The 25,063-nt window shown below is 43.1% G+C and overlaps 1 protein-coding gene across 1 annotated transcript in view; it reads right to left on the reverse strand.

Annotated features, from left to right (window-relative positions):
• CAMKK1 (calcium/calmodulin dependent protein kinase kinase 1) overlaps nucleotides 1–18,251 on the reverse strand; it is a 197,544-nt gene extending 179,293 nt beyond the window's left edge. Inside the window, exon 1 of the mRNA XM_006136070.5 lies at nucleotides 18,102–18,251. The gene's annotated coding sequence lies outside the window, so the exon portion shown is untranslated. The remainder of the gene's footprint in view (nucleotides 1–18,101) is intronic.
• Between the last annotated feature and the right edge of the window lie 6,812 nt (nucleotides 18,252–25,063).

Below are 25,063 nucleotides of genomic sequence, written 5' to 3' on the forward strand. Positions count from 1 at the left end.
CCAAACAATAAGGAACACGCAATTACTGACCATCAGTGAAAAGCCTGGCATAAGTGACTTGCCAGGATCACACAGGAACTCTATAGCAGAGGCAGGAATAGAATCAAAAAAGAAAAGAAGAACTGCCATGCTGGTTCAGACCAAGAATCCATCTAGCCTAGCATCCTGTCTTCTGACAGTGGCCAATGCCAAATGCTTCAAAGGGAATGAACAGACCAGGACAATCATCATAGAATACTAGAACTGGAAGGGACCTTGAGAGGTAATTGAGTCCAGTCCTCTGCCCTCACGGCAGGACCAAGCCCTGTCTAGATCATCCCTGTCAGATGTCTATCTAACCTGCTCTTAAATATCTCCAGTGATGGAGATTCCACATTCCACAACCCCTTTTTGCAACAATGTTTAATCACCTTGACAGTTAGGAATTTTTCCTGATGTCCAACCTAAACCTCCCTTGGTGTAGTTTAAGCCCATTGCTTCTTGTTTTATCCTCAGAAGCCAAGGAGAACAATTTTTCTCCCTTCTCCTTGTGACACCCTTTTTAGATACTTGAAAACCGCTATCACGTTCTCTCTGTCTTCTCTTTTCTATACTAAACAAGCCCCGTTCTTTCAGTCTTCCCTCATAGCTCATGTTTTCTAGACCTTTAATCGTTTTTGTCACTCTTCTCTGGACCTTCTCCAATTTCTCCACATCTTTCTTGAAATGTGATGCCCAGAACTGGACACAATACTCCAGTTGAGGCCTAACCAGCACAGAGTAGAGCGGAACACTACACTCCTGTTAATGCATCTCAACATTAACACAAAGTTGACTCATGTTTATCTGGTCATTCACTATGACCCGTAAATCCCTTTCAGCAGTACTCCTTCCTAGACAATCACTTCGCATTCTGTAGGTGTGAAACTGATTGTTCCTTCCTAAGTGTAGTATTTTGCATTCGTCCTTATTAAACTACATCCTGTTTACCTCAGACCATTTCTCTAGTTTGTCCAGATCATTTTGAATTTTGACTATCCTCCAAAGCAGTTGTAACCCCTCCAAGCTTGGTATCATCTGCAAACTTAATGAGCGTACTCTTTATGCCATCATCTAAATAACCGATGAAGATATTGAACAGAACCAGCCCCAAAACAGACCCCTGTGGAACCCCACTTGTTATGCCCTTCCAGCATGATTGTGAACTGTCAATAACTACTCTCTGAGAACAGTTATCCAGCCAGTTATACAACCACCATATAGTAGCCCTATCTACGTTATATTTCCCTAGTTTATTGATAAGAAGATCATGCGAGACCATGTCAAATGCCTTACTAAAGTCTAGGTATACCACATTCACCGTTTCTCCCTTATCCACAAGGCTTGTTATCCTATCAAAGAAAGCTATCAGATTGGTTTGACATGATTTGTTCTTTACAAATCCATGCTGGCTATTACCCATCACCTTATTTTCTTTCAGATGTTTGCAGATGAATTCCTTAATTACTTGCTCCATTATCTTCCCTGGTACAGAAGTTAAATTGACTGATCAGTAGTTTCCTGGGTTGTTCTTATTTCCCTTTTTATAGATGGGCACTAGATTTATCCTTTTCCAGTCTTCTAGAATCTCTCCTGACTTCCATGATTTTTCAAAGATGATAGCTAAAGGCTCAGATACCTCCTCTATCCGCTCCTTGAGTATTCTGGGTTGCATTTCACCAGGCCCTGGTGACTTGCAGACATCTAACTTTTCTAAGTAATTTTTAACTTATTTTATTTTAACTTCTAAACCTATCCCATTTCCACTAGCATTCACAACGTTAGGCATCCCATCACCATCCATCTTCTTGACAGAAATCAAAACAAAAGAGTCATTAAGCACCTCTGCCATTTCCAAGTTTCCTGTTATTGTTTCTCCCTCTTCACTGAGCAATGGGCCTACCCTGTCCTTGGTCTTCCTCTTGCTCCTAATATACTTGTAGAACATCATCTTGTTATCCTGCCATACTTTTTAATCTTTCCTATGCAGTGGAATGGTTTGCTTTTGGACCCTTAATAATGTCCCCTTAAAAAACTGCCAACTCTTCAGTTGCTTTTCCTCCTAGTCTTGCTTCCCAAGGGACCTTACCTACCAGCTCTCTGAGTTTACTGAAATCTGCCTTCCTGAAATCCACTGTCTCTATTTTGCGGTTCTCCCTTCTACCATTCCTTAGAATCGTGAACTCTAGGATTTCATGGTCACTTTCACCCACATTGCCTTCCACTTTCAAATTTTCAACCAATTCCTCCCTATTTGTTAAAATCAAAACTAGAACAGCTTCCCCCCACATAGCTCTCTCAACCTTCTGAAATTAAAAAAAAAAAAATTGTCCCCAGTGCAGTCCAAGAATTTACTGGATAATCTCTGCCTTGCTGTGTTAGTTTCCCAACATACGTCTGGAGAGCTGAAGTCCCCAATCACCATCAAATTCTGTGATTTTGATCATTTTGTTAATTGTTTAAAAAAAAAAGCCTCATCCACCACTTCTGCCTGGATAGGCGGTCTGCATTACATCATCCTTATCCCTTTTAACTTAACTCTGAGACTCTCAACACGTCTGTCCCCAATGTCCATCTCCACCTCAGTCCAAGTGTATTCATTTTTAATATAAGGCAACACCTCCTTCCTTTTTCCCCTTGCCTATCCTTCCTGAGCAAGCTGTCTCCTTCTATAACAATATTCCAGTTGTGTGTATTAAACACAATTATAACATAGCTGGTGAGATATTTACTAGCACTTCAAGTTCTTCCTGCTTATTCCCCACACTCTTGCATTTGTATATAGGCATCTAAGATACTAATTTGATTGATCAAAATGATCCAGCCCCTTGTGGTCCATTCCCAGCATTGGGCAGTGGAAGACTAATGTAGAATGCTGCCTTGGGAAACTGAACTGCTTTATCCACAAGAAGATTGTCCTTTCTCTACCTGCAACCCCCCTGCACTACATACTTACCAACATCTGCCACAAATGAGTCAGGGATCCTACAGACAACAGTTTCCTTCACAACACAATCATGATTTATGCCCCGAGCAGGTCCCTTTTGTGCACTGAATGAACCAACATATTGAGCCTGTACCCTTCCCATGACATCAAAGACTGCTTAAGGCATGAACAAGCCTCCACTTTTATCCTAGGCCAAGGCTACTCGACTCTGGAAGCCCCGAGGACCACAATGATACTCACAGCACATGCTGAGGGCTGCAACTAAAGTGTGGTTGCATATACTTCCAAATATATATATGCAAATAGCTTCTTTCACACTGACGGGAAAGAATACAAAGATTAAGGCAAGACTACACAACACGCTGGCCCCATTTAAGTCAGTTCTGCTGCTATTAATAAAATGCAATAGTTACCCAATTTCCACCCATATGACAGCACTTTTAATGAGCAATGACAGTCCAGGAATTTAACTATTAAAACGCATCTCAACAGAAGACCATTATATTGACTATTTTTTTGTTTTGGCTCCGACCCGCGGTCCGTATGTTGAGCTCCATATAAACCCAAACCACACCGCGCGGGCCACGTGTTGAGTAGGCCTGTCATAGGCCATTCTTTGTATGTTTTCTATGTTGTTAAGTCCCATAAGCTTTTTTATGTTCTTCTAATTTAGAAGGATGGATTCTTTTGGGCGGCACAGATGCTCTGGCAATTAACATAATTAATATATATATATGGCCCCAATTCGACAGCGCATTTCAGCATGTGCTTAAATCCAGTGACAGCACATGCTTAAAAGCTGTCGTGGAAAGGATGGACTTGCGCATGCTGGGTAAGTCTACACTTGCTCCCTAGTCCGAGCTAGGGATGCAAATATAGGCAACCGAAATTGCTAATGAAGAGGGGATTTAAATATCCCGCACTTCATTAGCATGATCTCACCGGTGCGTTACTCTACTCAACAGCGGATTCAAACCAGGAAGTGCATTCCTGGATGCAGTAGTTCGAACCAAACCCCTTGGTTCAAACTAACGTTACTCCTCAAAAAATGAGGTTTGAACTTCCTGGTTCGAATCAGCTGTTGAGCGGAGCATTGCGACGGCGAGATCATGCCAATGAAACAAGAGATATTTAAATCCCCGCTTCATTAGCAATTTCAGTTGCCTACATTTGCATCCCTAGCTCGTACTAGGGGGCAAGTGTAGATGTACCCATACTTATTTCCCTGATTTACGGACAATATGCATCAGTGGTAGCAAAAGCAAAGTGGATTTAAGCTAAATATTTTTTGCCTGATACTTATACTACATCCAAGATTGGTTTAGACAAATTTAATATCTAAAAGTGATTTAAATATTTAACGTAGCACACTATGAGGGGGTTAATTAAAACTGTAAAGGGACATAGCTGCATCGTTAAAATGCAAACCAATGAGAGTGTCTCTGTGACATGAATACAAAGCACCACTCTTAGTTCCATCATAACAGGCCTAGAAAATAATGTTGCTTTCCTCAGCATGACAGATATATGCCTACATAAGCATGAGTGTCAGCAGCTGTTTGAGCACTAATATGTTTTTGCACGGTGTATTCAACCTGGGCTTGCTCAGCAAATGAACACATGGTGCTCGTTTACTCAAAACGCATGGTCAGCTCAAAGAACAGCACTCCACACTATGCTGCTAGGAGGTGGAAAGTAAGTGCTCACCATTTTACAGGGTGAGCACTGCCGCAACCGAGTACCTCACAATCTTTAATGTTCTTGTTCTGCCAGGACCTTGCAAGTTTGCGCTGCTCCATCATCCCCATTTTGGAGGTTGAGAATCAAGTCACAGAGAGACTCAGGCCAGGTCCTCACTACGAGGAAGATTGACACTGCCATGGTTGATCATCTGGAGTTTGATTTAGTGGGTCTAGTAAAGACCTGCTAAATTGAATTCAGGATGCCCCTGTCAGCACCCGTACTCCTGCAAGGAGAAAGGGAAGCTGACAGGAGCATTTTCTCCATCAATTTCCCATTGTGGAGACAGAGGGAAAACTCAAATGAAGGTAATTAACACAGCTGGAGTTGCATATCTTAATTTGACCTTCCCCTTTAGGATGTGTATTCGGCATAGGCAAAGAAGCGGGGATTTAAATAATCCCTGCTTAATTAAAATAAATATGGCCGCCAAGCTGTGCCAACGATCAGAGCCTTTGTCGACCGCTCCGGTATGCCTCGTGAAACAAAGTTTACCGGAGCGGTCGACAAAGGCTTCCGTTGTCGACCGCGGCGCGTCTAGACTGCCCTGCTGTGCTGGATCAGCTGATCGTCGGCACAGCATGGCAGCCATGTTTATTTTAATGAAGCGGGAATTATTTAAATCCCCGCTTCTTTGCCTATGCTGAATATACTAATTTACAAGGCTCTGTGGACAGAGCCATGTAGTCTAGACACACCCTTAGTGTGGGCCTGGCCTGAGTGACTTAACCAACCACACAGGAAATCTGTGTAAGAGTTAGGAATTGAGCCTATGACTTCCATGTCCTACACTAGTACCCTAACCACTGGACTACCCTTTCTTTAAATTCTGATGCTCATGAATCTATAGGCCTGGCTTCTGATCAGTGAGATTTGAATCTGACTGCCCTTTCAGAATTCAACTTAAAAAAAAATCCTGGAACTTTTTTCTGCAGTCACAGGAAAAATGTAGAATATGCAGAGATAGGACCTGCAAGGAAACTGATCATCTGAAACATACAATCAGTGCTGTATTTCTCAAGAGAACACCCTTACCCCGGCAAATTAGTAAGTTTTCTTGGCTGAACGAAGTAATCAATGAGCCTATAAGAGACTGTAGTGATATGCAGGCTCTGCTCTTAACATATACATGAATTATGGTACTAACAACAAAAAGGGCTTCTAGCATAAAGGTTGGCGGTCCCAGGGAGCAGCCCTCCTCTCCTCCCCCTCAGCTTGAGAGATGCACCCAATTCCCAGGCTCTGTGTTCCTGATATCTCTATAATGACCTGTTCAGGTAATGCCTCCACTTCGTGAAAGTGACTCCCTTTCACGACGAGCAGTAAATTCTGCAAGATGAAACCAACTGGCCCTGATCTTCCTTTCTCTTACAATGATGCCAGTCAGGAGGGACTATTAAAGCCAATGAGCTACAAGAGAAATGCAAGGGATGTAAAGACACCAGGAGCTCGACTGTTACCTCCCTTACAGAGATTTTGCATTGATTTAACTGCACTCACTTGAGTGGGATTGTCTTCAATTTGCACCCCTGTCACTGAGGAGAATCAGGCCCTGAATTTTCCTTGCGTAGGGCATAATTTGTCCCAAGTATTAAATATAGTAGCTTTGCTGACAACATGACAAAGGCGCAACGCAGAGGAGGCTCCAGAGAAGAGATAATGATAAGCCAAACCTCAGAAAACAACATTGCATATAAATACTTTTCCAGCAAGCAGTGGAACATCACACGCACAGCATCGCAGCGCTAATTTCTGTTTACACTCACACCAATATAATTAGCACAGTCACTGCTAACTCGCTAACAACTTTACTGTAAACCTACTTGAACAATACATGCTGGAGAATTTATCACTCTCGACACTTCACACTTTTTTTCTGCACATAGCCCCAGATTCATATGCAATGCAGAAGTGCACCCAAGACAAATGAGCTAGATGAATCCAGCACATTTTCTGGCAGAAAGAATGTCGTCAACTAGAGAAGTGTAGATTTTAAACTGTGGATTTCAACCTGATGGAAATACTGCTCCCTCTGAATACCCACTGCAACCTGTGACACAGCTAAAGAGATCTGTTCAGTACGGAGAAACTGTGGCCCTCACTGTGGGTTGGATTAAGGCTCCCTGAAAAGAAAGTCTCCCAGACTGAGAATTCCCCAGATATGGAATAACCAGTGGGAAACCACAGTTCATGGCAACACAGAAGGAGCTGGGGACAAAAGCAGTTCAGTGGATCCTCATTACACAAATCCAAGGACCAAAACTGTGTACCTAGGGGAAGCAGCCTCTACTATAGCCCAGGACTTTCTTTAGCCACGTTTCTTGTGTCCTTGGTAAATTTGGGGGCGCAGGGAAGGGCGCTCAGGGATGGATTCCTGACCAAAGGACCCTTGCAGCAGGCCCAATCTGAGCTGCTACACACTGAAGAATGACAAGTAAATCAACCTTGTAAGATTCTAAGCAAAAGAGATAATTAGACACACACATATGGAAACAGAACTTGAAACCATGATTTTAAAAAGCTGCTGAACCAACAAGAAACATGATGAAGAATCCAATTCTGCAGACACACATGCATGTTAACATAGTTACACGGACCCAGACACTGTAAAGCAGCGTCTCAACCTTTTTAAATAAAGTACCCCCCCTTTTTTTAAAGGTACCCCCAGTACCTATAATTTTCAGACACACACACAAGAATTTCTACCATTGCAACACATTTGTTTAAAGCAACTTAATTGTAGCTGGGCGGTGATTAAATTTTTGGGTGTAAAAACTACAAAAATAATTAAAACTTAAAACAAATTCAATTTTCTCCAGATTTTAGTTGTTTTGACGTACCCCCAAGACTTCTCTCAAGTACCTGTAAGGGTACTCGTACCACTGGTTGAGAAACACCGTTCTAAAGTATTTGGATGCCTAACCCCCTGTTGAAATCAATGGAAGTTAGGTGCCTAAACGCCGTTGAGGATCTGGGCCATAGTATTTGTAGGATCATGCATGCAATCACTAATAATTATTTCCTTAAAATTTCCCATATTTATATCCCACATTGCTGGGATTTATCAAGACAGGAAAAGTTGAGTCATGACAAAGAACAGGAAATCTCCATAGGAACTTTTTGATAGCCCTGAAGCTTTGCAACAAAAGGAAACACTTTATTAACCCAAACAATGCCGCAAACTTGCCCTAAAAAGAACTGCAGGGAAATCTTCTATCGTGGTACTCCATATTTCTTGCTGCTGCTCAGACTTCCCGTCTCAGTGTGACAGTTTTCCCCCACCCCCATGATTGATGAAAATTGGCATATGAATATAAATATGCCTATCTCAGATGCCTTGGACAAAATACCTCAGGTAACCTATTCATTGTAATGTTACATTTGGCTGGATCTGTATATCCTCTCTCAGTGCAGGTATTCTTGTATGAAAAGTTGAAAATATGAAGTATGAGACTGCTTACCATTCTAAATATGATAATGAGAACCATTTGTGGTGTCCCCCCCTCCTTCAAGCCTTAACAACTCGGTGATGAACTTAACTTGTAAACAGCTTTGTTTGTCCTGTAAGTGGTTGGTCCTAGGAAAACACGTGACCCCATACAACCTGGCACTGAATTCCATTTTGACCCTCGTATTTTTCCATGGAAAGGGGGGGTTGTAGAACAAAGGGTTCCCACCCTGGGGAAAAGTCTATTTCAGCAATGGGAAGCTATCAGCCCTTTGTCTTCCGTTGGCCTGGCCCATTCCAAGAAAACACAAATAGCGCTGAAGACCCAGGTCAGAGAAAAAGAGATTGTCTGACTTGAAGACTACGCCTGAAATCAGAACAGCTCTTTAGGGTAAGAATCTGCTTGCAGTAAGTTTTTTAGTGAATTAGATCTAAGTATGCAATTTCTTTTCATTTTAATTGAGACCAGGTCTACACTGCAGCCAAAGATCAACTTAAGGCACGTAATTCTAGCTACACAGAAAATGTAGCTGGAGTCGACATACCCTAAGTTGAGCTTTGGCGCCATCTTCACAGTGTGAGGTTGACAGGAGAAACTCTCCCACTGACTTCTCGTATTCCTCACAAGGAGTAGGAGTTCCAGCATCACCAGGGGATGCCTAGCCACTAAACTGAACGCCAGAAGGTTGATCGCCGCAGCATCGATCTTCTCCGTATCGATCTTCTCTGTAGTCTAGATGTGGCCTTCGTAACTTACTTTGATCTGTCTGTTTTCACTTGCAATCACTTAAATCCTACTGTTTATACTTAAGAAAAACATTTTTATTTACTATCGGGTCCAGTGTAAACAATTGTTATCTGGGGGAACAACCATTGTACATCTCTCTTTTTCATTGAAAAAGGAAGTTACCTGGTGAGCTTTCACTGTGTAAACGTCTACACAAAAACAGAATAGCTGTCGTAACTGACTAGCACTGTAGTATAATTTACTGGATAAGAGCTACACAGGTTTAGACCAGGCCAAATCCATGTTTGGTTTTCATTGGAGCTGAGTCTCTCATCCTAGTTACAAATCAATGACTGAAGCCTTTTGGCTTTCTTTACACCCAAGCAGCTTTCAGAACACTTCCATAGCACCTCCTTTTCCCCTGCATTACAGAAGGCAGACTAATGACAACTTGGCTAGCATTTGATGAAGGCATTCCTTTCCTTGATAAAAGCAAAATGCCCACTCTCTCAGATGTTGCAGTAGAAAAAGGGGTCTTTTTAGTAGCATCCATTTTGTGGCTTGTCTAATACTGCTCTCCACGTTGGTATATTTCAGGCAACTAAATAAGATTTTGCTTATACGCCGTCTTTATAGAGAGTGCCTGAAAGCAGGTTTGTTGGGTTGTATTCTACACAAGATCGGTTCTGCAAAGAACTTCAAGGATCCCATTTACCTCTCAATCCAGTCCCTTGAGAAGAAATGTCAAGGAAATAGAAATCACATTCACAAGGACTCAAGAATTGCTGTGTCATGGTGAGTAAGGGCTGTTTCTTGTCTGTCTGTTGCCCCATCTACAACCTCCCACCCTTTTTCAAAGAGAGATTACAGGGATTACTCAGTCGGTGTTTGTACAGACCTCTAAAATCTGCCAGAAATAACACAGATGGCTTCATAGTGCACAGGTACTTGTGTTACTCTCAGTCTTTTAAGGACAAACACCACAGGACTTTGTCAGGACAACTCAGGCCTGGCACATTTATCACTTTGCTGTCCAATGTTTCCCCCCAAATTCCTAACACAGTAGCCTGTTCCCAGGCAATTGGTCTAGCTCAGATGGTTTTACATATACCTTGTCTAACATGCACTGACAAGCTCCTATAGGAAACCTAGGTGTATCTGGCTTTTTTTTTTTTAAATTGTGCTCCTTTGCCTGTGCCTGTAGTGGCAGCCAGCTCTGACAATAACTATGACAGGCTATTGTGCAGTCTGCCCAAAGGTCCCTCATTTGGTGATTATCCAACAATGGCTGCTGTCACAAAAAGCACCACCGCCTGTTCCTCTGAGTTCACAAGAGAATTTAATTTGAAGAGATATAGGGGCCGTGGGCACAAGATAAAAGCTTGTCAGTCAGAAATAAAACCAACGCCGGAAGAAAAATGCTACTAGCCAGGGGATGAGAAACCTGGCGGAGCCACCCACTGTCTTGTTTAATACCTCTCCAGCTAAAACTCCAAGATTACACTGCAGTCACAGGGGAAACCACATGGATGCTGCCTATTATTAACCACTTATTCTCATCCAAAGAAAGTTAGCCCTCTAAAGCCGATTAATGCATCCTGTCTGATGGAGAACACTCAGACTGTGCGGTCCCTCTACAGAGCAACAGCTGAGAATCACACAGGCACACACAAGAACAACAGTGCTGAAGGAGCCCAATACTGTACCAGGGAGACCCCTGCCACACGGGCACTGCATGATAAACCTCTTAGCAGGAAGGGGCCTACAAGGCAACTTTGAGAGGCAGTGTTGTCCTGAGCACAGAGACTGGGACTTGGGTGACCTGAGTTCTATTTGTAGCTCTGCTCCATGACATGCTGCATGACCGCAGGGAAGGCATCTCTCTCTGTATCGATTTCCCTTCCCAGTCATTGGGCAGGGCTCTCTCCTGTGTGTGCGCTCAACCTCTGCGACCCTGGTCTCAGTGCCCTACCCCTAGCTACTACTTTACTAGAAATAAATAATAATGTACCTGAGCTCCTAACTGGAACAAAAAAAACAAAAAACAAAACAAAAAAAATGAACTGTTTTAAACCCATGTTTCTTAAAACATATCCATTCTCCACACATACATTGCACACTTGTGAGCAAAGATGTTCACGTGCCTCGTGATTCATTTCACTCATTCTTGTGAACACTCCAGCCTCATACTCATGCTACAGTACAACAATCTGCTGCCCCCTTGTACAAATACTTGTGGGACCACAGCAGCACTGTACAGTTTTTCTTCTTTTTAAGAGAGAGTTACATGCTCTTTACCTACCTTACTGCAATTTCAGAAGCCACATATCAACGTGTTCTTATGTCAAATGCCAAACAAGTCAAAACTGCTGTGGTGACTTACAGGGAAAAACAAACATGTGAATGGAAGTTGCAGGATACATCTAACTTGAAATTATGGCAAAGGAGGAGGTAACTAAAGTATCCATTTTCCCTGTTAAAATGAAATCTTTTCACTGAGTTTTAACCACAAAAGAATTATAGATTTTGCTTTGACATCACAGCTGAAAAAAACTGCTATCACTGCAACACAAGCAGCTTTCTTCACCGACAGTGTGCAGGCAAATATGGGGGGAAAAAAGAGAACACTTCAGAAGAATCAATGAGACAGACGAAACAGTAAAAGTACTGTCACTGCATGACTGCAAGGTGGATATCAGCTTTTGGTAGTGGAAGAAACTCTCAACTGGCACTGTATACAAAATCTAGTAATCACAGTCCAATATCAAAATCAATATTGGTGACGTCAAAGGCTGACACTGCACTGTGCACTGCCACAACGTAAAATCCAAGCCAAAACAGCTGAAAATTTAATTCCCAAGGCTTTGGGCACAGCAAGGTAGACAGTCTTACAGTTAGTAAAATGGCAATGATCCTGTAACACTGTAGAAATTACAGTTAATAGACATCTTCCCAGAGCTAAATCAATTCGGATAGGTCAACATTTTTCAAAGTTTGGATGAAAGATTTTTTGGCAAACATTTCTCAAAAACAGTTGCTTTTTTGCTATTTTTCTAACCAACTCTTGGTGCATTTTTTTTATTTTGAGATTGTGATAATACAACGTAAAAAGGTTCCTTATTATAATAGCTCTGTTCTTTAGAATTTCTATTCCTGTAGTATTTGAGCAGTACACGGACACGAAAGAATTTCTCCTCACAACACTGCATGTACTGGAGAAGGATTATTCTCCACATGTTACAAAGAACTTAGCCACAGAGAAATTAAATGACTAGCCTATGGTCACACAGGAAAATCTCTGATAGTGCCAAGAATTTATCCTAGACCATTAGAGTTCTGGTGCAGTGTCTGCTGCAGAGCTGGGAATAGAGCCCAAGCCCTTTGTACCCAAAACCTGTGATGTAACTGCATACCATTCTTCCTTAAAATGGGTACATTTCCTTGCTCAGAAATTAATATATAGGAGCGTCCTATAATTTCTCAAGATATTAAAATCAGGGTTTTCTTAAATACTATGTCTGAGTTTGAAACTACAAATACTTGAAATGCTGAAAAGCTAGACATTAAAATAAAATATCCCATGGCCATGCAAATGGATACATTGCAAAAGCAATATCCAGGATACTATACAATATCCCAGCCACACACAGCAACTCCTTAGCAATCTAAGGCTCCTTTCACTTAAACATCTGGGTTTTCCCAGGCCTTTATCACAGGAAAGTATTCTGTTTCATCATGTTAGAAAAAAGCACCTTGTGCTATGTAACAACTAATAAAAACATCCAAAGCATTGGACTTGGCAGTGATAGGGGACTTCAACTATCCAGACATTAGTTGGGAAAATAGGATAGCAGGACACAGATTGTCCAACACATTTTTTGAATGTATTGGAGACCATTTTTTATTTCAGAAAGTGGAGAAAACTACTGAGGGGAGGCTGTTCTAGATTTGATTATAATAAATAGTAGGGAATTGGTTGAGAATTTCCAAGTGGAAGGCAACTTGGGTGAAAGTGATCATGAAATCATAGAGGTTGTGATTCTAAGGAATGGTAAGAGGGAAAACAGTAAAATAAAGGCATTGGATTTTAAGAAGGCAGACTTTCACAAATCCAGGAAGTTGGTAGGTACAATTGCATGGGAAGCAAGTGTAAGAGGAAAAACAATTGAAGCGAGTTAGCAATTTTTCAAAGATGTTATTGAAGGCACAATAGCAAACTATTCCACTGCAGAAGATAGATAAGAAGTCTGGCAAAAGACCATCCTGGCTTCACCAGGAAACCTTGAATGATCTAAAAATTAGGGGGAGGGATAGCTCAGTGGTTTAAGCATTGGCCTGCTAAAGGCAGGGTTGACAGTTCAATCCTTGTGGAGGCCATTTGGGGCAAAAGTTTGTCAGGGACGGTACTTGGTCCTGCTGTGAAGGCAGGGGACTGGACTCAGTGACCTCAAGGTCCCTTCCAGTAATAGGAGATACACTCTCCATTAATTTAAAAAGGAGACCAACACAAAGTGGAAATTAGGTAAAATTACAAAGGATGAACACAAACAAATAGCCCTAGTATGAAGGGGCAAAGTTAGAAAGGCCCAGGCACAAAGTGAGCTCATAGTAGCTAGAGACAGACAAGAAAACATTCTACAAATATATTAGAAGGAAGACAAGGACAGGGTAGGCCCATTGCTCAATGAAGAGGGGGAAAACCACACAGAAAATGTAGAATGGCAGAGATACTTAATTACTTCATTGTCTTGGTTTTCACCAAGAAGGCTGGCAACAATTGGATACCTAACACAGAAAATGTCGGTGAAAATGAAATAGTTTCAGTGGGTAATGTTGGGAAAAAAACAAGTTCAAAATTACGGAGAGAATGGAGAGGTCTTCAAGTCATCATGACCTGATGAAATGCATCCTAGAAATACTGAAGCTGACTGAAGAGATCTATGAGCCATTAGCTATTATCATTAAAAAAATCATGAAAGACAGGAGAAATTCCAGAAGACTGGAAAAGGGCAAATATAGCGCCAAATCTATAAAAAGGGAAATAAGGACAACCCAAGGAATTACAGACCAGTCAGCTTAACTGCTGAACCAGGAAAGATAATGGAGCAATTAAGGGATCCATTTGCAAATATCTAGAAGACAAAGTGGCAAGTAACAGTCAACATGGATTTGTCAAGAACAAATCATGTCAAACAACCTGATAGGATAACAATCCTTGTGGGTAAAGGGGAAGGGGAAAATGTGGTCTATTTTATATAGTCTTCTTGCATGACCTCATTAATAAACTAGGGAAATACAACCTAGATGGGGCTACTATAAGGTGGGTGCATATCTGGTTGGATAACTGTTCCCAGAGAGTAGTTATTAATGGTTCATAGTCATGCTGCAAGGGCATAACAAGTGGGGTTCCTCAGGGATCAGTTTTGGGACTGGTTCTGTTCAATGTCTTCATTAATGATTTAGATAATGGCATAAAGAGCATGCTTATTAAGTTTGCAGATGATTCCAAGCCTGGAGGGCTTGCAAGTGCTTTGGAAGATAGAATTAGAATTCAAAATTGATCTAGTCACTGGAGAAATGTTCATCTTTTTTTCCCCCCTCAGAACTTCAACAAGGATAAATGCAAAGTGCTCCAGTTAGGGAAGGAACAATCTGTTTAACACATACAGAATGGGAACCGACTATCTAGGAAGGAGTACTGCTGAAAGGGACCTAAGGATCATAGCAGATCACAAGCTAAAGATGAGTTAACAGTGTGACACTTTTTTTTTTTTTTTTTTTTTTGTAACAAAGTAAAGATCATTCAGGGATGCATTAGCGGGAGTGTTGTAAACAAGACACTAGAAGTAATTCTTCCACTCTACTCTTGTGCTGATTAGGCTTCAGCTGGAGTGCTGTGTCCAGTTATGGGTGCCACATTTCTGGAAAGATGTAGACAAACTGGAATAAGTCCAGAGAAAAGCAACACAAAATGAGTAAAGGTCTAGAAGACATGAGAAGAGAAAAGGTTGAAAGAATTGGGTTTGTTTAGTCTGGAAGAGAAGACTGAGAAGGGATGTGATAACTTTCAATTATCTAAAAGGTTGTTACAAGGAGGAAGAAGAAAAATTATTCTTCTAAACGTCTGATAGGACAAGAAGCAATGGGCTTATATTGCAGCAAGGGAGGTTTAGGTTAGATATTAGAAAAACTTCCTAACTTAGGGGTTTGTCAAGGTGATTAACCAGTGGAATAAATTTACTAGGGAGGTTGTGGAATCTCCATCACTAGAGATTTTTATGAGCAGCATAGACAAACACCTGTCAGGGATGATCTAGATGGCCCTGCCACGAGTACAGGGGACTGGACTTGATGACCTCTCAAGGTTCCTGCCAGTTCCATGATTAAACCATTGCTGTGATACCAGTGTGTTGAAGGTGGAAGCAGTTCCACCACCTTTATAAAAATCTCACTTTCTGAACAACCATGGATTCTCTGCATTAGACTATCAGCCAGGTATTTATATGGCTCTCTCCACCATAGTAACTGAGCACACCTCATGTAATGAGGAAAACCTAACTGGGACAACTTATGATTCCATATGATTTCTATAGCATCAATAACAATTGACCTTTAATTTCTAATATTAATTATTTACCAATATTTTAGATAGCATTATTACCCTGATTTCTATACGGTCAGCAGACATCAGTGTCAAAAAGACCTCACTGAACATGGACACTGGAATCACATATAATCTTTCCATGATTTTCTCTTGTTGCAATTCCATTTTAGACTCATTAGCAGATCTTAAACCAACTAGTGTTTCTTATTACAACACACAGTAAACTCACATACCTGAGAGACTGAAATGCAAAAGGAAACTTCTGCTTTTACTAAGATCTAAGGAACGTTTTCAAAGGAGCTCAGAGCCAGAATTTCAAATGCTGAGCAGGCCAGATTTTCTGAGGAATTTAGTAACCACTTAAACACCTATAGGACAGCCAGATTTTCAAAACTGCACAGCACCCTACATACTGTGTTGAGCGCCTATAAAAATCTGCACACTTATTCTGGTAATTAAATAAAGGCTGAGCTCTTTTGAAAATCCTTTTATGGTTTAATCTCAGATTTAAAAAAAGAAAAATGGGGTGAAGATTTAAAAAAAAAAACCCTACCTTCAATACTCCAGATTTGTATATGCTTTATAAATAAATATTATTACGAATTATTTTGCTTCTCTGCTACTAAAAAAGCTGGATTAAAATACTTTGAAAGAACAGATCAAACACTGCTTATCTTGATCACAAGAATTCAGTTTTTATTTGAGTGAGAATAGTTCTATTGAAGTCAGTAGGACCACTCAGGTGAATAAGATGAGTGCGATTTGACTTTTCCAAAAAGGAAAAAGCAAAACAAACCAGACTGAGGACTTCTATACATTTCAACCGCCAGTATAGTAGAGGAAATTCTGCAACAGCCTATCTATTCATAGCATTGCAACAGCCACACTCAGGGTTTACTCAAAACGATAAGCAAGCGTAGCCATGAATTACTGGATCTGACCTTGACACCTCTTGCACTATATCCACTAATAGATGTACTTAGACTTGCCTTTTACCCAGTTCTCCAGAACGACAGCAACTACCTGCTGATGGATAGCGTGATTGCTGTAACTGGCTTCCCCCACTGCAGAACTCAAAAAACAAGCTCTTCAAGTCTACAGCCAGTTTTTCGGCTATACAGCCAACAAGCAGGCTTTTTTTAAAATTCAGGTTTAGCAGGGTAATTTTATTTCATTATGAAGTCAAATTCAGATGCACAGAAGACAAAAACTGCAGCACTATTATTATAAAGTGACTTTCAAAAACATTTCTAGGGCACTGGAAATGTATACCCACAGCGACAAATTCTGCTCTAAGTTACACTAGTTCAAATCAGGAGTAACCTCACTGAAGTCAATGGAAGTAGGGGAGATTTTCACGTATATATACAGCAGAATTTAGCACATCAGTAAATACCTAGGACCAAGTTCCATTTACACCAATCTATAGCATTGCTCTTGATCTACATTGGTGTTACACAGCAGAATTTGGCTCACGTGCCCTGCCCTCCAAATTTTAAGGAGAGGCATTTAGAGCAAATATTTAATTTTAAAACCCCATTGGCTCTGAATTAATCATACAAAGCCATGTTATAAGCAGTGCATGGTAATTAGTCTCAACTTTAAAATAATAAAAAAAATCCAACCACCAGCCAATGTTTGCAGCATAAAAATGGAGATACACACAATCCTGAATACATACCATGCAGATTTTTTAAAAAATAAATATGCTTATACAACAGGAATATCATCTGGCTGCTCTATAGATCCATTACAAATATCCTTCTAGGCAGAATACACTGTAAAGCAGATTCCCCCCCAAAAAGAATCACAGGAGCTAGAGATGGAAGACACCAGCAGAGGTTGTTTTATTCCGGTTTTCCTCCCCCCCCCCCAGATTAGAGACATTTCTGCAAAAAGACAGCGAGTGGGATAGGAAGAGCAAGGCAGCCTCATTGTTGTGATGGGCTGTCTGAAGGCTGTGCCGGGTGAAACAAACCCCAACCCTGGGGCATACAATGCACATTGCACCGGTATAAAGATGCCGGGACACAAGCACCGGGGCGAATCCCGGGAAGGATGCAGAGAGGATCCCCCCCCCCCTCCGGCTTTATTCGCTAACGAGGCAGTGGCTGAAAGTCGCTTCCAGACCCCCCGCTTTTGTTCCATCCGCGCTGCGCGTTCCTCGGCTCGGAGCGAGGCGGCACCAGCCCAGCGCTGCAGCCACCAGCCAACTCGCTGGCAGCCGCTCCGCGCTGGGGCACGGACCCCTCAGCCCCGGGGAGGGCGCAGGTCCCGCAGGGATGCCCGCAGGGGCAGTGCGCGGACCAGGAGAAAGTCCCTGCCGCCAGCCCCGCCGGAGCGTGGGACTCCCAGCAGGCTGCAGCGATGGGACATCGGACCCGGCTCCAGGCAGCGGGAAGGGGGTCAGGCATCCTCCGCCGGGCAGCCAAGTTTCCCCAGCCCAGCTGCTGGGCTGCACTTTGCTCCCCTCCCTCCGCGCTGCTGGGCTGCATCTGCCTTCCCAGCAAAGTGCTCCCCCAGGAGCAGGAGGGGGTCTCAGCCCAGCCCTCCGCGCGTCCCCCCTAAGCGCACGCGGCCGTCGCCCCCGGCCACCCGCCCTGCAGCAGCCACTCACCTGGGCAGGTCGGGAGCTGCAGCGGCTCGGGGCGACTCGCAACGTGCCTCTGTTTGCAGAGACTCTACAGAGTAGCCAGCCAGCCTCCTATCAGCCAGCCTGTACTATAGGCGGCCGCCGCGGCTCCCTTCCCATTGGCAAGTTCTGATGTCCAGTGCGATTGGTGGATGGTCGAAGCTTATTCTGGTCTCTGATTGGAAGTATGCAAATGAGGGCGTGAAGTCGGGATCCCGTTGGCTCTGTGCTTCTGAGCGTTCCATAAGGCTTTGCTCTCCGAACCTGTTGTAAATTGCAGGGTGATTGGAGCTTCGGGATCAAAGGCTCCCGCATGGAAATTGCAATCTGTGTCTTGGAAGGGGCTGATCTGTGTAGCCAGGGGGAAGGTGTTTTTAACGTGCATTTAAAAAGGAAACACCATAAGGGTAAATACTCCGAGTATGTCCGCAAGAATTCCCATTGCTTTATTAAGCAGTGGAGGCAATTTACTTTTTAAAGCCGCTAGAAATTAAATCTTATCTTTTGTTTTCTCGTGGTAGGTTACTGCAGCTCTGTGTATCTGATGGAGTGGGAGCTCAGGGATTTTTCACTCCACACTTCAGGTGCTTCTAACTCTTGCTATTTGGTAGCAAGTCTTGCAATATTTGTCAATGCCTTAGCTTCGGGAGGAGTGTGATTATTGGAGACGCCTAGCTTTGATTTGTAAGTGTGGGTGGGGGAGTCTTGTAGCATTTACTATTGCAGAAAAAACCTTCATGTAATCCAAATGCACCTTGAAGGCTCAGAAAAGAGAGGATAAATAATCCTGAGTTCTTTTGATTTGCCTTAAAAATCGTGGGATTTTAAAATCACATTATCAGGGAAGCAGCTGAATCATTATTTTTGCAAACTTAGGCTACGTCTACAGTGGCGTGATCTTGTGCAAAAACTCTTTAGCGCAAGAGTTCTTGCGTTAAAGTAGTTGTGCAAGAGAACATTTACACTGACATGTGCTTTTGCGCAAGAGCATCCATGCCAGTATAGACACTCCCTTGCGCAAGAAAGCTCTGATGGCCATTTTAACCATAGGGCTTTCTTGCGCAATAAATTCATGTTGCCTGTCTACACTGGCCTCTTGCACAAGAACAGTTGCGCAAAAGGGCTTATTCCTGAGCGGGAGCATCATAGTTCTTGCTCAAGAAGCCCTGATTTCATACAGTAGAACGTTAGTTTACTTGTGCAAGAACACACGGCCAGTGTAGACAGGCAGCAAGTTTTTGCGCAAGAGTGGCTGCTTTGGCACAAGATCGCGCCAGTGTAAACACAGCCATAAGGTCGGCAGTATGGCACTTCCCTAAGGGTAATCCTCCCATTGTCAGATTAGGGTAGAGATAGACAGGGAAATGATTTTGCTACCATAAATTCAGTCTTCTGACTTCAAGTAGAAGCTGAAGCCAGAAAGAAGCAGATGTTTGTATAAACCAAAATTAGTAGTAGTAGTAGTAATAATAATTAACATGAATAGCAGATGTAACTCCAGTAATTGTGGTAGCCCTTAAACACCAGAACCAGGCGAGGTCCCAGCGTGCTAACAGTTGTATAATAAAAAGAATGTGGAGATTTAGTTGATTATCTACTCTGTCCTCCTGCCAGTGCAAAATCTTTCCCTACTGTACTAGGGATGTTAAGAAACAGGTATTTCACTAATCGTGTAGCTGATAGAATTTTTATCGGCTACACAATTAGTCAATAAGGGAAAGCATTCAGTTCTGGGCTTGCGTCGGGTCCAGGAGCTGCCCCTGCTGTGGCTCTGCGGTTTAAGTGTAATAAGACCTGGGCAAGCAGGCAGCCTTGCTATATGTGGGCTGCAGAGCCATAGCGGGGGAGGGTCCCTGATCTGACATGAGCCAGGACTGAGGTGGGCTTGCTCAGTCGTGGCTTACACCAGGTCCAGGAGCCCCTGTCTGTGGGGAGTCCCAGCGGGGAGCTGCGTTCCCCACGGTCAGGGGCTTCTGCTGGAGCAGCTTCTGCCCACGGCGAGCCTGGGCCTGCAACAGGCAGGGGCTGCTTCATGGCAGCCTCTTCTACTCCCCTGCCCCCTCCCTGCTGCCTCTGATAGAGGCAGCGCCGCGGAGACAGTGCTGGGGAGAACCAGCTTTTCAGCCAGCTCCCCCCAGCAACGCTCCTTCTCCCTCCTCCCCCACTTTGCTGCCTCTAATACAGAGGCAGCAACCGGGGGGGGGGGGAAGGAATGTGAGTAGTTGACTTGAGTAACTTGCTTACATCCCTATGTACTAAAGGAGTCAAAATATAAAATGGGGTGCACTCTGTGGTTTTTGGAGCTGCAGCACTCCAGAACACTGTTCTCCTTGAGCTATCTAAACTGAAGAGGGTGAGGTTTTTAAGATTTCAGCAGTTTTTACCTGTAATCAGCAAAGGAGTTGTAATAGCAGTAACTTAAATACAGCTGCGACCATGCCAAACATCCCGATATGTGTCCAGTGAATGCAAGGCCCAGGTCTCTCAGATATTGAGTTTGCAGCTGTGTTGTATGTTAGTACAGGGGACCTCACAAATTAGAGTGAGATCAAAATATTCAATAAAGAAAATGCTTTGCTTTGTCTCCGCTAATGAAAATTTTAGAAATCAGAAATACAGAACAGAAATATATCTGGGAGAAAAGAACAAATGATGTAGTAGGATCATAAGCTAAAACTCCCTTAATTCTGCTAGTACCAGGGTGGGAAACGGTTTTTCACTGCATAGGAGCGTAGAGGCTTGTGGTTTCTCCCTGCAGTGGGGTGAGCCGGCACTCATGGATCCAGACCCACGTGGGGGCTCTGAAGGTTGGGGCTTCCCCAAGGCTCCAGGGTAAGGTCAGGAATAAGGGATTCAAGGTGTAGAAGTCAGGATAGAGGTTTGGGGAGAGGGTGAGGGCTTAATCTGGGGCAGGCTCTGGGTGGGAACTGGAGATGAGTGTTTGTAGTGTAGGAGGGGCCTCAGGGCTGGGTGTTGGAGAGTGGGAGGATTGGGGTGCAGGCTTCAGGAGGGAGAGGGACAGGAGAGGGCTTGGGCTGAGGCTAGGGTGCAGGAGGGGATTCGGGGTGTGGGTTCTGGCCTCTGGCCAGACAGTGCTCACTTCAAGCAGCTTCTAGTCAGCTGTGCAGCAGAGCTAAGGCAGGCTCCCTGCCTGCCCTGCTCCCAGAAGCAGCTGGCAAGTCCAGCCCCTAGGCAGAGGCGCCAGGCAGCTCTGTGCAATGCATATTGCCCATGTCCACAGGTACCACATCCGCAGCGCCCATTGGTCATAGTTCCCAGCCAATGGGAGCTGAGGAGCAGCGGCAGTGCGTGGAGCTTCCCTGATCACACATGCACTTAGGAGCTGCAGGGAAAGGCTCGGGACTTCTGGCTTGTGGTGAAGAAATGAAGCATTGGTTGGACCCCGCCCACTTCCTGCACTACTCTCTCAGGAAGATATTAACCACCAACTGCTTAAGTGGCACATGTTAACATCAGGTCCAGATTAATTGCATCCAGGAGTTTTAAAGGAGCTGGACAAGGTTCTCACTTGATTGTTAATGTTGATTTTTCAGAAGCCTGGAAGAAAGCCGATTTTGTGCCAATATTTAAAAAAAGTAACTGGGATGACCCAAGTAACTATAGGTCTGGCAGTCTCAATACCATCCCAAGCAAGACTCAATTAATAAAGGATTACGGAAGGGTAATATAATTAATACCAATTAGCCTAAGTTTATGGAAAATAGATGTCAAGCTAACATGACTTTTGTGAGGTGTTTGACTTGGCACTGCATGGCAGTTTGAGTAAAGAAGTAGAAAGATACATTAATGGCACATGTTAAATAGATTAAAAGCTAACGAACTGATAGGTCTCAAAGTGAATTTATAAATGGGGAGTCATCAACAAATGGCATTTTTAATGGGCTCTCTCAGGAATCAATGATTGACCATATGCTGTTTAACATTTTTGTTAATGATGTGGAAGAAAAGAAAATAATCAGTGATAAAGTGATAGAGATGTAGCCGTGTTAGTCTGGTGTAGCTGTATTTTGTATCAGTGATAAAGTTTGCAGATGACACAAATTGGAGGAATAATGAAGACAGGTCACTGATGCAACGTGATCTGGATTGCTTGATAAAGGGCTCAAACACATATCCTTTTAATGTAGCTAAATGTAAATGTATGCATTTACAAAAAATCTTCTTTCACATTGGGGGACTCTATTCTGGAAAGCAGTCACTTTGAAAAAGATCACATAAGAACGGCCATACTAGGTCAGAGTGGTGGTCCATCTAGCCCAGGATCCTGTCTGCTGACAGTGACCAATACCAGATACCCCAGAGAGAGGGAACACAACAGGTAATCCTCATGTGATCCCTCTGCTGTCACCCATATCCAGACAAACAGAGGCTAGGGACACCATTCCTACCCATCCTGGCTAATAACCACTGATGGACCTAACCTCCATGAATCTATCTAGCTGTAGCCCTGTTAAAGTTCTAGCCTTCACGGCATCCTCTGGCAAGGAGTTCCACAGGTTGACTGTGCGCTAAATAAAGAAAAACTTTATTTAGTTTGTTTTAAACCTGCTGCCTATTAATTTCATTTGATGACCCCTAGTTCTTATATTGTGGGGAATGAGTAAATAACTTTTCCTTATTCACTTTTTCCACACCAGTCATGATTTTATAGACCTCTATTATAGCCCTCCTTAGTCTCCTCTTTTCTAAGCTGAAAAGATTGAAAAATTGTGAGGGATAATCAGCTGAATTTGATCCTGCAGTGAGTGACTGTGCCCAAAAAGGTGAATGCAGGAAAAGGACAATCTTGAGGAGTAGAGAGGTTATCTGACCTCTGGATTTGACACTTGTCCAACCACTGGACAGAATCCTGTGTCGAATTCTGGGGTCTACAATTCATGTTGGCTGTTGATAAATTGGCAAGGGTTGAAAGAGCCATGAAAATGATTAGAAAACCTGCCCTATGGCAATAGACTCTAGGAGCTTATTCTGTTTAGCTTAATGAAGGTTAAGGGGGTGACTACATAGGAAACAAGTATTTAATAGCATATTCTTCAATTGCTCAAAGAAAGCTATCACATATTCCAATGGCTGAGAGTTGAAGGAAGACAAATTCAGATTGGACATAAGGCATACATATTTAATAGAGTGATTTTTCAAAAAATACAATAATTGACAAAGCATGTTCATTTTTCATTTTGTTTTTTTAAAAGAATATTTCAGTTAAAGACCTGAGCAACCCCAGGTACAGCTGTTAGTAGGTTATATTTGAATGACGCTTGTATCTTTGAATGGTGTCCCTCCCTCCCTGTGACCCAACCTGCCATTGGTGTTGCTGTTACCGCCACTCCCACTGGAAGGGCTACACCCCATGCTGACCGGAGCAGGGGCCAGAGATCCCTTTGCCAGCTAATTCCTGTGGCATGGGAGAGAGGACAATCAGCACATGCTTTGTGATTGAAGGAGTTTAAGGGAGAGCCTGACAAGCCCCCCCACAAATCTATTAACAGGTCTGAACCCTGGCAGCAGAGCCCTTTCCGTTCTGTGGAGACGGTTACCCCCAAGAGTGAACCATTTTAGGGAAGGGCACCATTTACCCCCCCCCCACAACACACTTCTCAATGGGATCAGGCCTTTTCCTCACTGGTGCCTTTGTAGACATTGAAGCTGCTCGATATTCTCCATTGCACCACTATTTTATTTTTAGTGCCGGCTTCATCTCTCAAAATAACTGACACGATATTACTGCAGCTTGTGGCTCACAATAAACTTTTGTTTCCCATCCAACAGAATCCTGCTCATTTGCATGTAGTCTCCACACACAAAAGGGCCTAAAGATAATTATGAAGAGGACACTGGTTATTAAAATACAAAATGTTTCCACAGCACCTTTCAGGGAAGATAAGTTTTATGAGTCCAAACTGCAGTCGTTCATCAGACCTCCTGTATTGCTTTAGCGCGGGTGTGCAAGCCCCAGCACTCTTATCAAAATCTGTTTTATCAGCCAAGCATCAAAGGATAAGGAATGGTTAAATTCCGAGAAAATGGCCTAAAAAAATCAAGCCATTTAGCTTATCCAAAACAAAACAAAAAAAAGTCAAGAGGTGACTTGATTACAGTGTATAAGTATCTTCATGAGGAGAAAATCCCAGGTATTAAAGGAGTTTTTCATCTAGCAGAAATAGCATAATAAGAACCAATGGCTGGGAATTAGCCAGATAAAGGTTAGACTGACCATTTAGTTTTTTAAATTATTGTCAACCTGGTACTTATATCCTTGCAATGTTCTTTATTTATAGTCTTGCTGTAGTTTCCATGGTTTCGTATCTTTAAATACTATTCAATCCAATTCTGCCGTTAGATACGTGCACATATAACTCTCTCTGCCTGCCGCCAGAGCTAGGAGAGCCAAATTACACTATCAAGGTAGTGAATCAGGGACTCCCTTCCGTGAGCCTGGTTTTTGGGAAGGGAATTTGGTGTGGAGACTCTCCTTGCCTCATACGGACCACAGAGTCTTTTCATATTTTTTAATTGAAAAATCCTCATGAGTTTAAGTAAGAGGCCAGGAAAGAACTCAGGCTAGGTTTGGGTTTGTGCTTGTCGCTCACTGGACACTCCTACTAGGCAGCAGCCTGAAGTCCTTACTCAGGCAAACTGGCTGCTATCAGAACGGGCAGGACAGTCCACCAAAACTGATATGTGCCCAGGGCAGCTGGGGCAATTTACCAGGGAGGCCCGGCATGGGCCGGAAGCAGGGGTAGGGGCCCTTCACGGTCACCGTGGTGGCGGGAGCTGCAGCAAGTGTAGGCGCAGTAGCCTGCGCCACTCTGACACCATCTGTCAGCCAGGTCACTCCACTTCACTGTGGCGGTGGGAAGAAAAGTGTCCAAGGCCGCTCTGCTCCCCTGAAGCGAGCCAGTGGGGAGATGGACAGTGGAGCAGAG

Source organism: Pelodiscus sinensis, chromosome 21 (genome assembly GCF_052426305.1).
Source record: "Pelodiscus sinensis isolate ZL-2025 chromosome 21, ASM5242630v1, whole genome shotgun sequence".
Taxonomy (NCBI): domain Eukaryota; kingdom Metazoa; phylum Chordata; order Testudines; family Trionychidae; genus Pelodiscus; species Pelodiscus sinensis.